Genomic DNA, 15,843 nt, shown 5'->3' on the forward strand with positions numbered 1-15,843 from the left:
TTAGTCCTAAACCGTGCAAAAACAATAAGACAAACTTTTTATTTTCTGTAAAACAAGATTTTGCTTGTGACTATGTTCACTACTATGTAAAAGAAATCTAGCTAAGTAAAGCTTAAGTTTTTCAGTGATAATGTTGCATTATAATGCAAAAGAATTGTGGAAAATGTCCCATAGTTCTTTTTCTAGTTATAAGTATAAATAATTGCATTAATAATTTAGTAAGACTTGTTAAGAAAGATACAATGTGTATACTTCCATGATTTGATCATTTTGAAAGGATAATTGGATAGCAAAAGTTTCTGACACCAGAATTTTGTCCCTTTTTTCCTATCTATAAACTAATATAAATAGGAAAGATTTGTATTTTTGTATGTATTGACATAACTCAAAAACGACTGGACCGATTTTAAAAATTCTTACGCCATTAATAAGCTATGTGACCACTAAGTACTGTAAGCTATATTTTTACTATTTTTTTAATTTCATACTGGCAAAGTTGCGAGCAACAGCTACTGTAAGATATTTTGGAACTTGAGGAGCTTGCTTAGTGGTTATGAACTAGACTGGTATTCTACAAGTCTGTAAATTATTCATGTACCAATTTGTTTTTACATTTTGCAAATTAATATGTATATTTCAACATTTGTATCTAGGAATACATATATTATATGTGCAGCCACTGTGGGGCTCTTTCCCAACCCTAGATATGACCTGTAGGGTACTTAACCAATTCTAAAAATGTAATTTTCTAGGTACTAACTTGAATACTTAACAAAAGTAAGTTCACACTCAACAGTTGACAGAAATGTAATGATAAAAACAAGACAGAGAATTTTAATGGAAGGTTTTGTGGTATTGTTAAGTGAGCACTTTGCCAACCATTGTTCTTGCTAAGTTAATTTTTTGTAATGTTTGTGACATGAATGGTATTAATTTTACTGCAGAATATCTATACTATATATTATAATAAAGTGTAAAGACACACTTCTTTGTTGCCTAAGATGTCAGCAATTACAGCATGTTTTTGAATAATTATTTCTTTAATAAAAAGCCCTACACTTGCGCCATGCTTTAGACTATGTATTTTCACGCCATTAAACATAGGGGGTTTATATTTTGGATAAAAACCCTAATGTGGGAAAGAGACCATAAGTTGCTGCCAACATGAAGGAAGCAAGGTTGTCATGATGTCATGTCATTTTGAAATTTGCAATTGATAATTTGACACATGTAAATAAAATGATTTCATGCGGATGAAGCCGCACACGAACAGCTAGTATTATATAAAATCTATGTTTAATCTGTGATTGTATTGAATGTTTATTCTTTTGTATAAATACTAGCTTTCGCCCGCGACTCAGTTTGCATGGAATTAAAAAAAACATAAGCAAGTTGCCTATGTGTTCTTCCAGACTATCCTCTGTATCTATGCCAAATTACATCAAGATCCGTTCAGCAGTTTAGGCTACAAACTCTAACAAACATCCATCTATCTAAACTTTGGCGTTTATAATATTAGTAAGATAATAAACTAGACTCTAGGAGATCTTGGGGAGTATATTTTGACAAATGTGATGGTAGACTGCCGTAAAAAATGTTTGTTGGATTACCGCAGGTCTACAGTATTTGTTTTGTGTAAGGGTAAATTATTGTCTTGATAGTTGTGTAGAGGTCGCAGCGACATTGACGCGACATTGTCGAGGTCGACGGGTTATCTGTCTGGGGTCGGCAGCGCAGCACGCGCGGTACACGACCACTGTTAACTGTTACCGACTGAATCTTTTGTTTTTTTCTTAATTTTAAGTAAAGTGTGGTTTGTTTTCTTAGTGGCCAGTTTGGAATGTTTTAAGGTTCAGATAGTAGTGAACTTTTTTGATTTTCTTGGTAGAAGCGAATTTTTTTTATTATGTAATTGTGTATGTTATACGACATTCATAAAGCATTTGTTACTAACATTGTATACAACCAAGAAACCGAACCTTTTTTCTTTATTTTTTTTTAATTACCTTTATAATACACTGCCATCTTACAGGCTTTTGGAGCATTTAAATAATTATTGCTTTAACGAGAGATGGCGCTTTTATAAATCTCAGAAAATTGTTTCCGTATCCTTTTTTACAAGAATTTCTAACTCGTAAAGGTCGTCAGTTTACAATCAGTATACAAAATGAACTGGCAGAATTTACAGTTTTCATTGTTCAGTCAATTGTTTGCTAAAATAAAAAAAATATAAGACATAAATAATAATTGTTTCTCACGCAAGTTAAGTTGGACTTTAGCACTGAAAATAATGTTATCGTAACTTCTTTAGTTACAGACTATTCGCTATCTTTTTCACTAATATTTACCGTGAATACGTTACTTTTTTGCCTGACCAATAAGCACAGCTGTTTATAAAATAATTCATACTACTTTTCGCCCGCGTCTCCATCCGCCTGGAATATAAAAAAAAGAACTCTTTCTCAGGGAATAGTTAATTTTATATCTGTGCCAAATTTCAATAAGATATGTAGAACTGTTGCAGAACGATTGAGTAAATATTAAAAATCTAAATTAATGAATCCCACGGGAACCGTAACTATTCCCGGGATAAAAAGTAGCCTAAGTGTTCTTACGGACTATGCTCTAAACCTGTGTCGAATTTCATGGAGATCCGTTCAGCCGTTTAGGCTACAAACGCTAACAAACATCCATCCATCGTAACTTTCGCATTTATAATATTTATATGATTGCAAAATTGATTAATTTATCACATATAAAATATTCGCCTAATGAATATTAATAACATTTACATTTATTCAAATTAAACAAATTTCGAAATAAAATAGATGACAAACAATCAATATAATTATGCACTTATATAGTTGCGGAAACAATATATTTACTGTATACATGAATGTATTTCTACATTAATTTTAATTAAATTTGCAAAATTACGAAACAAGCGCCAATAGCTTCATGGTTAACGGATCTCCGATCACGCGGTGAATCCACTGATCTCTAAAAATGGACAAGCTATAAGCCGTAGTATTCGTATTGTGAATATATTTTAATTTTTACTAATATTATAAACGTGAAAGATGGATGGATGTTTTTTTATAATATAGGGTGGCAAACGAGCAAGCGGCCACCTGAATCCACCGAAATGGAAAGCGACCGCTGCCCAAAACATCTGCAATTGCAGATGCGTTGCCTAACCTTAATAGACGGAGGAGACGCACATAAAGAGGACATTTCCCCTTCCTATGCGTCTCCACCGTCAAATCCACTTTTCCATCCCATCATCTTCTCTTAAGAAATGGGTGAAAAAGGAAAGGGAGTAAAATTAGGCCTCCGGCACCACACTCATCAGACGAAACGCTTTGCTTCCACTTCACGCCTGTTTTCTGTGTGGTCGTGGTATTTCACCGGGCGAGTCGACCCATTCGTGCGAATGTTAAAGCGGGCTCTCCCTCTGTTCTGTTTGTTAGAATTTTTAGCGTTAACTGCAGAACTTATCTAGATGTGTCATAGATGTAGAGGATAGTCTAGAAGAACACATGGGATACTTACTTTTTGACCGACTTCCCAAAAGAAGGAGGTTCTTAATTCGTCTGAATTTTTTTTTTAAATTGCCGACCCTACAGGAGTAGGATAAGAAAGATGATGATGGATGTTTTTTTTTAATTCACGCAGACGGTGTTGCTTGCGAAAGTGGTATATAATATTTAAATCCATCCATCCGTCTAAACTTTCGCATTTATAGTTAGACTAGCTGTTCCCATGCGACTTCATCCGCATGAAATTATGAAAATTTTATAATTTTGTTTACGTTTGTCAAATTATCATTAGCAAATGTCAAAATGACATGCCATGACAAATCTTAGCGATCTTGCTTCCTTAATGTTGGCAGCAACTTATGGTCTCCTTCCCACATTAGGGTTTTTATCCAAAAAGTCTAAAGCGTGACGTAAGTGTAGAGCTCTTTATTAAAAAAAGAATTATTCAAAAATATACTGTAATTGCTGACATCTTAGGCAACAAAGAAGTTTGTGTTTACGCTTTATTATAATAGTTATAGATTAGCTGTTTATAAATCAAGGAGAAACTCACCTTGTGTACATTTCTTTTGATATTTATATAATTACTGTTATGACCTATTAAAAAAAAAGTCACCGTCATTGTCAAACGAAGTATTGTTTTAGATTTTTTTGTTATTATCATTAGTAAATACAGTCAGCAAAAAAATTGAATTAATCGCTTATGGTAAAAAGTGTAAAAAAAAATGCACGTGTAACTACAGACTATAGTAGAACAAACTTATCTGGTTCGGTGGCTGATCGATTAGTTATTTTAGAAAATACGTGAAAAAAACATAGAAAATGGCACACGAAACAGTATACAGGGTGATTCTTAACGGACTGATTAAAGACTATTACAAATCGTTCTTTTTACGTGAAAAACAAATGAAAGACGTAATGTTTTTTTTTTTATTTTATTCTACAGGCAGTTTTTGATAAAACTTGTAGGAAAAAAACGGTGTGAAAAGAATTAGTTACAGCTTCTCAAAGTTAAATAATTTTGTTTCAAGACAATTTTGAATATTTTTTTTTTATTTAGGTCTCGTGTGAGTTATTCCAAAAAAAGGGATAATGGTAGTGAAACGTAGTTATTTGGCTTCATAACGAAAAAAATGACCAGTGTAAACACATCAGTTTAGACATAGGGTCAAATTTAATTCGGAAATCTGTTTTTTTCCGATTTTTTTTATAAAAAATTAATTTACTTTAAAACTATAGAAAATCGGGCGACTAATTTTGCATTTAAATGAACAAAACCGTTGATCCGTTCGTTAAGAATCATCCTGTATAACATAATCTTGCGATACTATTTGGTATTCATTACCAGGCTACATTACGATTGTAATGACGTGATTATTTACTTTGTCATGTGTTGTAATGAAAATGAACTTTGTACTTTTTTTTTATTGATGTCTTTTTATCTTTTCCTTTTTTTCAATCACAACATCTACGTTTAGATGGATGGATGTTTGTTAGAGTTTGTAGCCTAAACGGCTGAACGGATCTCGATGAAATTAGGCATAAATGTACAGGATAGTCTGGAAGAAGACATAAGCTACTAACTTTTTTTTTTTTAATTACACGCGAGTGAGAGCTAGAATTATGAATGCAAATATTTGGATTGTATGTACTTTTGTAACCTAGAACAAATTCAGATATTCCCAATATGAAAACATACGGTTTTCAAATATCTTGGAGGTTCGGAATATCGCACAAGTCCCACACAGAACACAATTTTAAGTATCTGATCGTGGAGGGATACGGGGTAACGCACTGCGCATTAGACCGTGAGCCACCAAAATAATAAAAACGGCCTATACTATTTAAAATAGGGTAACCGTACCAGTAGTTGACATGTCATTCTCAAAGTAAACGGAATTTTACCTTTCACCTATTTGTGTCAATGTGATTAGGAACACTAAGGTCAGACCTAGTCGCAAGGTCTAGAAAGTTACTTACGAATAGCTTAATGCAAATAATACGCCTTTGACTCCGGGTTTTGACCTCTGAATTATTGTATTGACATATCCTTTTTTAAAGAGAAGTAAGGGGATGAAGATATGTATAAACTAGCTGTTCCCGTGCGGTTTCATCCGCATGAAATTATGAAAATTTTATTTTATTGTTTACAATTGTCGAATTCTCAATTGCAAATCACAAAATACCAATTACCTTACTATGGTTATCTTGTTTTCTTGATGTTGGCAGCAACTTATGGTCTCTTTCCCACATTAGGGTTTTTATCCAAAATATTTATCCCGTAAGTTTAATGGCGTGAAAATATATAGCCTAAAGCGTTACGTAAGTGTACGGTTTTTTATTAAAAAAAGAATTATTCATAAATATGCTGTAATTGCTGACATCTTAGGCAACAAAGAAGTGTGTGTTTACGCTTTATTATAATAGTATAGATAAAAATATATATTCTTATGTAACTCTGATGTGTTCTAAATTATTGATTTTATGCTATACTTTACAACTACACTAGCTGTTCTAATACGGCTTCATACGCATGATATTATAAAAACTTTATTTTATTGTTTACATTCTGTAAAAACTTGAATTTGCATATGTCAAAATTCAAACACTCAAATGACCCCACTATTGACAGGAATTAAGAAAACATAAACCTTGATATTTTACTGCTATTTGCTTGTAGTTTCTGTCCCTTTCTTACAAAGCAATGTCTTCCAATTCACTTATCCTCTAATGTTTATACCGTGAAATATATAGCCTAAAGTGTGTCGTATATTAAAGCTTTTTATTAAAGAATGAATTATTCAAAAACATTGCGTGATTGCTGACATCTTACGCTACGAAGTAGTGTGTGTTGTGGGTTTCTAAACGGAATGATAGGTTTTCTAAACGAACGCAGTTGTGAACGACTAGATTAAAATAAATCAAACTTTTTGGCGGTTCGGAACATCGAGTAAGTTAACGCAGAATGCAATTTCTGATATGACATTGCGTATAAGGGATGCGAGGAGCGCAATACTCTGTAGTTGACCTTGAGTGGCTAAAAATTTTGACACTTGTGCTCCAAAAGGTGCACTTGTGCTCCTGTAAAAACTGTAGAATACTTCAAATATGCATCATTAAACAATAATGAAGTCGTATAAATATCAGATCGAAGGTCGTAAGTTCGAGTTTGATGCGATGACTATTAAAACGTGATCGACTTTAATCAATATATCTGACATTGTAAAGGACATAGTACTACGAATACAAGTTGCACATCTTTACGTTCATTGTCAACAATGCATGTGATTGTCATCTTTACCTCGCTCATGGCGTAACTTTGTTTAGTCCATTTATGTATAGTCGAAGATTGCATATTCGCGCTGTTTAAATCCAACTTCTTTAACTTCTTTTTTCTTCTTAAAATTACCTTTTTTCAATATTTCCATCGAGTTATAATTCGCAAATTGTTAAAGGTACGGTAAGGACACTTCGCGGTGTTCAACTTTCAAGAAAGCCTTGTTCCGCTTAGAAATAACCAATTAAATCATAGTGAGTTTTCTCAGATGATGGGATTATAAAAAATCCTTTAGCCGTGTACTATGGTTCGAGTTATTTCCCTACAAACATATAAATAGAGCGTTGGTGGCTCAGTGGTTTAAGCACTTGACTTGTAATCTACAGGTCTTGGGTTCGAATTACGCCGTGTACCAATGTGATTTTCTATTTTTTCGAATTTTCATATGTACATAATTTACCCGACGTTCTTACGGTGGAGGAAAACATCGTGATGCAACCTGCACATGTCGGCAAAGTAATTCAAAGATATGTGTGAAGTCAACCAACCCGCAGTGGACTACGGCTTAGTCACCCATACTTAGGGTAAGCTCCGAGCCTCGGTGGTGACGTATAGTGAGCTGGTGATGATGATGATATAAAAAGTGCGTTTTTTTTGTTACTGTTCCTGGTCGTCGTACAAAACATTTGAATGAATATCTCTTTTGAGGAACTGCAAAATTCTCCGATAGTACGTTTAGATTGTTATTGTTATTCATTATTTATGCAAGCCACTTCCTGTTATTGCGTAGTATTTTATATTGAATCTGTGGTCAGGTTGAGCCATTTAAACTATTTGTAAATAGCCATTAACCTATTACATTAATAAATTAACGTTATTAAATAATTTCAAATTACGTAATATTACAATAGGAACTTATTGGGCTCATTAAGGTAAAAAGACGTGAAATTATGCAACGAAATGCGAAGTAAAATATGACAGAACGAATTTGAGAGTATTAATCATTTCAAATATCTTGTCAGCTCGGACCATTGCAAGAGTCTGCCAGAACACTATGTATAGCAGGGTATAAAGAGATGCGGATGGATACCGCGCAGTTGACCCTGAGCCGCTGAAAAGATTGAAATGGCTTATACATTAGATCAAAAGTGTAAATACTGATAAGCAAAACTAATTCAAGTTGTTAAAATGTCGCGAAAACAAGAAAAATCGATTTCGTATTTCACGCGTATTCACAAATCAATCAGAAATGTCATTTTTATGCCTGTCACTAGATGTCGCTTATACTTGTCGTGAGGCAGTTGTAAAACAAAGGATATATCAGACATCTGGACAGGTAACAGAGGTGATCATTATACGCATAGAAAAATATAAGAAAGAACACGACATGACAGCTACAGTAGGACAAGAAACTTGAGACATTCGTAGACATTGACAGGGGGAAACGCAAGTTATGCCCACCGTCTTAGATAATTCTGTCGGTCTATGGCATTGCTAATCAAGATGCCAACTTTAAATTGTGCAATACAGCGATTCCCAAATTGGTTGAATATATCCTATCCACTGAAGATCTGGCAGGGGCTACAAATTGTGGTAAAATTTTTGGCAAGTAGATAAAACGTAGGTCATCCTTATCCTACTACCGTAGTGACATAACTGGTTTTTGTCATCCACATAACTCTATCATACGGCACCTCAGACATCACTCCCTTCTTGATCATGTCTCCTTTCACGCAAACCATCCATCTCTTTCTAAGTCTACCTTTACCGGTGTACCACACTCATAACTAACGTTCTCCTTGTTATGCGATTCATCCCTCATAACGTGCCCATACCATGCTAACTTATTACTCCTTACCTTTACCACTGGGGCTACTTTCAAACTTCCTCTAATACGTGCGTTCGTGTCAAAATTACCAGAAAAAACATGATTTCTCCAGTATACTTAAGTTTCAAATTAAAAACGTATGTATTGTGTTATGTAATAATGACAGCAAAGGTCTGTACATAAATAAAAATGGTTTCCATTATCACTAATATATATTTTGATAATTATTGTCGTGTCGTGTGGTAATGCATTCGTCGACTCACGACTTTCGAATTACACCTTAACACACATTATAGCAAATTTTATCGCTGATTACTTGTTGTTCCATTTAGATCCTTTAAAAACCGTCTAAAAACCTCCTCTGGAATTCGCTTTAAAATGTACTACTCTTCCATTCTGTCAGTCTTGTTAAAATTCACTTCCTTACGCATATCCTCTTCCACTGTACGCAAGAGCTCTGTTAGCTATTTCCAGTCCTCCCTCTTGACATCGTCTTTTTTTATAATATAAGGTGGCAAACGAGCAACCACCTGAATCCACCAAAATGGACAGTGACCGCTGCCCATAAACATCCGCAATTGCAGATGCGTTGCCTACCCTTGATTGACGGAGGAGGAGACGCACATAAAGAGGACATTCCGCCTTCCAATGCGTCTCGTCCACCGTCAAATCCACTTTTCCTTCCCATAATTTCCTCTTAGCAAAGGGTGGAAAGGAAAAGGGACTAAAATTAGGCCTCCGGCACCACACTCATCAGACGAAACGCGGAATTGCTTCCACTTCACGCCTGTTTTCTGTATGGTCTTGACCGTCTTATACGACAACACCCATTTTCTTCTTTAGTTGCATATATTATTCTTGGTCTTCTATTTCTTGTTCTTTCTGTTGACGTGGTTGTATGGTCGTCGTATCGTATCAGATACTCTTCAGCATAATCTATATTTTCTTTTCTTTACCTTCTATATTCAATTATTTTTATGTGCCAATCATCTCTTATATTTTACTACGCTAATCTCTTGATTTTCAATTTTTTTCCATTTCTAGCGCAACTTTTAAATTCCCTCTAAAAGTAATGGGTCGATTTTAGATACCTATGTATCTTGAATTGAAGTAGTCAAACTTGACATAAGTCGCCGCGCAGAACACAATGTAAGGTGTCGCGGGGCGTAAGGTATGCGGGGTGAGGGCTTGACAGCGAGCGGATGACCTTGAGCCGCTAAGATATTTGAAAAGACATATACCCAGTATCTGTAGGTGTATAAATTGTAACAGGTATTGGGCTCAGATAGTCATCTTTTATCATTTCCTTGCAATTCTTTTGAATGTAGTGTTCCGGCTAATAGTCTCGTAAGTTGTAAGGTCGCGTCCGATAACGGTTCACAGGCACATAACCGAAGTGGGGGGAGCTGATATATGCGCGTGCGCACGAATGACGTAGCCTCGTTTCGTTTCAATTCAGTCTTCCGCCGGCAGCCGCACGGAGCGGACGTATCGATAAGTGATACGAGACTCGATCGTATTGGATTTCTACATTGATATCGTTCGACTACAGACGTTGCTGTAAATTGGTGAGGCTCAGTCATTTTACAAGCGAGAAAGTGGTATCAGTAGTTTTACTTTCGAATACGACGTGGCTAAATAATACGTATAAAGTAGACTAACGTGTTAATAAAGGTGTGGTTAATTTTTTTTTATTATTTTTTTATCGGTAAGTCGAGTTACGATTCTATACTGGGTTGTCTAACTTTTTTTTATATATTTTTTTCAATTTTATTTTACTTCGTATTTTTTTTTTAGTTTAATTAAATGTGTTATGTATACCTACTAATTATTATGTATGTTTCCTGTTAATGACGTTACAGTTACGAACCGGCTTCATTAGTAATTTAAAACAATTAGATTATTCAAAAACGATACGCTCGTGTTATAGACGGTTTCAATATGGAAAAAACTGTTGAAGATATTATATACACACGTATTTGAAGTTTGAAATTTTAAGGAAACTTATTAATATAAATGTAAAAGTTTGAATGAATAGATGTTTGTTAGAAACTCGAGGAACTGAGATGAACTTCAACATTGATTATCGAATAATCAGCTAAATAAGATTTTTATTATTCCACGCCGAAGTCGTAGACGACAGCTAGTATGTGTTAACTTAATAAATAATGCAAATTCTATCAACAGACCAGTTTTTGACGTTTAAATTTGTTACTCGGAAAAGTGTTTCCACAGTTTAAAAATTCACCGAAAATGTCTGTTTTGATAGAAAATAGAGATCCGATCAGAAAAACCGGTGCAGATTTTTAAAGCAAATAAAATCGTGTTTTATCTGATTGAAAGAAGGTTTAATTTTACTCTGTACCTCTTCTAGCAAGCGTAAAAAAGACACATAAAGTGAAATTAAACCTTATTTCAATGGCGTAAAGCTCAAATTTAGTTGTGTTTAAAATCTACTATACTACGCGCCGGTTTTTATGAACGGACCCCTACATATGTTAGTATGGAGGATTTTTTGTAAAACACAATTGTTACAAAATTCTAAACCTTACACTTTACTCTGTATTTGCATAATACTTAAAGAAATAACCTCTACATGACCTCTATTTTATCATTTGTTTATTTTTTTTATAATTGACTTTATAAAAGACAATTATCTGTAGATCTATTTGTAAATGTAATTACAGCGGTAAAAAATAAAAAATGGGGGTCGCCAGTCAATGATATAGAGTGGGGGTAGCTCGATGATTAAAGGGACGAGTAATAAAAAAATAATTTAAAAAAAAATGCTTACCTGTCCTATTTTTTTTATGAAAAACTGAAAAATTTTTAGTAGCTTATGTCTTCTTCCAGACTATGCTCTACATCTATGACAAATTTCGACGAGATTCGGTCAGTTCCGTCAATCTCTAACAAACATTCATCCATCCACACACATTAATTTTAGTAAGATTTAATAATTCCCGACTGAAGACGGGAGGGGAAGGCAGCTAATTGCAAATGAATTGCTTGACTTTGATTTAAGGAGGATGGGACTCACAGAAAGAGATTTCCTCCATGCGTCCACTTCTCCGTCAAATCTGCTTCACCTTTCTCACACCTTTAATATAGTTTTATTCGAAGTAGTTTTTTAATCTATTGTATTCGATTGTCTGGGGGATCTGTCTACCCCCCTTATGACACCCATGTCTTAACGTATAAGGTCATCATCTCCCCTGCCTTATCCTACTCCCATAGGGTCGGCGCACCGGGTTTTCGTCCTCCAAAGCACTCTATCATCCGTCATCTCAGTCTTAACGTATAAGGTAGTTTGTATAAATCGCATATTTGCGTTCGTTACATTTACCTTGACAAATAAGGAAACCTCTTCAGTTGATGAAAACACGCTTTAATGGTAGTTAATTGGTTTATTTATTTGATATTATTAACATATTAGAATAATAAAATAATAACACTATCATACGTCATCTCAGTCATCACTCCCTTTTTCATCATGTCACCTTTCACGCATCCATCCATCTCTTTCTAGGTCTACCTCTACCGGTGTACCTCCACACTCATAACTAACCTACTCCTTGTAACATGCGATTCATCCCTCCTAACATGTCCATACCATGCTAACCTTTTACTCCTTACTATCTCTACCACTGGGGTAACTCTCAAACTTCCTCTGATAGACTCATTTCGTATCTTATCCGCGCAGACGGGGTCGCGGGCAATAGGTAGGTTATACAATAAGTGTCACCACTACAGATTTCAAGTTTAGAGGCTTGAGCATGTTTGTTCTATTTGGCGGCAAGCACTTAACCTCCATAGCAAACTTGTAGTCTTTTGTGAATCTAGGTTATACAAGCGCACTTTAAAAGAAATATTCTTTCTTGGTGTAAAAATTGTCATTTTAGTAGTACTGAACAGCTCTAAGCTTCAGTCCGGATTTCCTTGAATCGGTACGGATGTAGAGCACATTCTGGAAGATCACATAGGCTACTTATTATATATTTTTTTAATTCCTAGCGGACGGAATCGCGGGCAACAGCTATCTTACTAATATTATAATTGCGAAAGTTTAGATGGATAGATGGATGTTTGTTAGCGTTTGTTGCCTAAACGGCTGAACGGATCTCCATGAAATTTGGCACAGGTTTAGAGCATAGTCTGGAAGAACACATAGGCTACTTTTTATCCCTGGAATAGTTACGGTTCCCGTGGGTTTCATTAATTTAGTTTTTTAATGTGTAAACTCGATCATTCTGCAACGGTTCAACATATCTTATTGAAATTTGGCACAGATATAAAACAAAGTCTGGAGTACACATGGGATGAGCTTCATCCCCGAGAAAAGTCCGGTTCCCGGGATACGTAGCTATTTGTAATTTATATAGTTCGTATGTTTTCTAATACTACACGGACGAAGTTGCGGGCAACAGCTCGTTTTTTAATAAAAATATATTTGAATAAATTATGATCGAAATTCAAACAATAACCGACCACTGGTTATAAAGTTCAAGCTTGGTTTACCAGATTCTTTCCATACCATAATCAAAACCTGTTTTGAATCAACAATTGTATCAAAAGATTCAAGATTTATGCCCGCTCGGTGTAGCTGCGAACATGTTGCGATAGCATAAGTTTGGATAGCACTGTACCTTTCATGTAATTGGAACACCAATAGCTTAAAAGCGGGCGCACACCTTTGAATAACAATCGAACAACTTATGATTGTCGATTGTTTCGCAGTTAATTCAACTGTTTAGTTGCACAACTAAAAATCGAGTGTGCACCTCCATATAAGCCCATGGGAATCAAAGAGGGACTAAGCAGTTGTATGAAAGTTTAGTTTCAGGTGTGCACACTCTAATGCTTAAGGGTATAGATCTACCTAGAGCGGTCGTAGACACGTCTCTGATCACCATTGATTTGTATAATTGTTATATTTCAAACATCTTCGAGGCTCGGAATATCGTAAGTGTCAGCACAGTGTTAAGTGAAGAGTGTATTGTGTGTTCACTGCCTAATATCACTAGACGCGTTTAAGCCTGAACGAAACAAAAATTATCTTTTTTAAACACGAACTTGTCAAGCGAAATCTATATAGTCTTTATAAAATTGTAAATTCAGTTATAGACAAAGAAACAGGAACAAATATGTATCATCATCTTCCCTACTTTATCCTACTCCCGTAGTGTCGGCGCAACAGGTTTTCAACCTCCAAATAACTCTATCATACGTCATCTGTCATCACTCCTTGATCATGTCTCCTTTCACGCAATCCATCCATTTTTTTTCATGTCTACCTCTACCGGTGTACCTCCACATTCATAACTAACGTCCTTGTTCCATGCGATTCATCCTTCATAAGCCCATACCATGCTAACCTTTTACTCCTTAATTTCTCAAACACTTATCAACTTTCTCCTTATGCTACTCCCGTAGGGTCGGCGCAGCAGGTTTTTGTCCTCCACATAACTCTATCATACGTCATCTCAGTCATCACTCTCTTAATTCCTAGGACACTAGGACTCTTAAGCTATTCATGCTAAGTTTCTGAAGTTCCCACTTATTTTGTCATTACCTAGCGAATAATTCGCGTTAGGTTGAACAACGTTTTGGAATTAAACTCAAGTAACGTAGTTCGGAAATGCGTTTCATGACGTTATGGTTAAACGTAGGTGAGAAACTGGCCCTTAGTATTGAACTTTGCATACTTAAATGGCCGTGGACTTTAATGATTTAGTATATTAACATATTGTTTTTAATAATAATATTCGATGAATATGTAAATGTCTACGTTGAAGAGTTTTTGCTTGAAGTTTTTTTATGTGTATTCTATTGTTACGTCTTGTAGTCGATAGATATTTTTTTCAATAAATATACGTTTAATGCTGGTTTGCTGAAGTTTCCATTTATTTTATCACTAGCTGTTGCCCGTGACTTCGTCCGCATGGTATTAGAAAACATACGAACTATATAAATAACAAAAAGCTACGTATCCCTCAGGAACTGGACATATCTCGGGGATGAAACTTATCCCATGTGCGCTCCAGACTTTGATTTATATCTGTGCCAAATTTCAATAAGATATGTTGAACCGTTGCAGAATTATCGAGTAAACATTAAAAAATTAAATTAATGAATCCCACGGGAACTCTATAAGAGATAGCTGTTGCTCGCGACTTCGACTGTGTGAAATAAAAAAAAGAATATAGAATATTACTCACTAATAACGTAGCTTTTTAATAGTGTAAGAATTGAAATCAGCCCAGTAGTTTTTGAGTTATTTCAATACATACAAAAATATCATAATGTAAAACTTTCGTCTTTATAATATTAGTATAGAAAGAGACATCGATGTACAAAGTTCATTGACCAAACGTTATGGATGTTCATTCATAAGCGAAACGTATAAATAAATATAGAGTTTACTTTTTTATTGGAAAACTTTGTGGCAACCCTATAAATACAATCTGGATTGTAAAAACCAGTATTTACTAAAATGATCAAAACAATAATTTCATAAACAAGTACAGATAAGTTATAATCAATGTGTTACATTAAATAATGCGATGTTTACCTAATTAGTCATTAAAAATTGCACAGATAAGATTATAGACGATTACAAATAGATCAATTTGAAATTATTTCTTGGGCACGCTTTGTCGATGGTCATATGACGTCACCCGAAATTGACAGTTGACAACTGAGAAGAAGAATGCAGGACGCGGTTGCTGTTAGTGGGGTTACTGCGCAAACTTTTCGTGGATGAACCTATTTTATGTGATACTCTATACTTTGTTTTATATCTGTGCCAAAATTCAATTAAATATATCGAATAAATCGATTAATCGTTGCAGAATTATCAAGTAAACATGAGATAACAAAATTAATGTATCCCAAGGGAAACATATCTATTTCCGGGATCAAAAGTAGCCTATATGTTCTACACTACACTCTATGCGAAATTTCGTCGATAACTGTTCAGTCGTTTACACTACAAACTAACAGACATTTTATAATGTTAAAAATGAGATTAGTAAGATAGTCGAATCGATGAATGGACTTGTAAACTTGTAAAATCGCGTTTCGCGCCACGCTTGTCTTTTGGCGGGAGTGACGCGATGCGAAGGTGAAATCACGCGATGGCGCGTCACGCCATCGACCAATGGCGTGGCCGCGTTTTCTCGGACGTTCCTGTGCCCGCA

General features: G+C 35.0%; 1 protein-coding gene across 3 annotated transcripts in view; it reads left to right on the forward strand.

Moving 5' to 3' along the window:
• The first annotated feature begins 10,094 nt into the window (after positions 1-10,094).
• LOC106100023 (ATP-citrate synthase) overlaps positions 10,095-15,843 on the forward strand; it is a 28,829-nt gene continuing 23,080 nt past the window's right edge. Inside the window, exon 1 of one of the 3 annotated variants that reach the window (XM_013278754.1) lies at positions 10,095-10,212. The gene's annotated coding sequence lies outside the window, so the exon portion shown is untranslated. The other 2 variants (XM_013278756.1, XM_013278755.1) reach the window with 2 other exon arrangements.

This window comes from Papilio polytes, unplaced genomic scaffold (assembly GCF_000836215.1).
Source record: "Papilio polytes unplaced genomic scaffold, Ppol_1.0 DF824080.1, whole genome shotgun sequence".
NCBI classification, from domain to species: Eukaryota; Metazoa; Arthropoda; class Insecta; order Lepidoptera; family Papilionidae; genus Papilio; species Papilio polytes.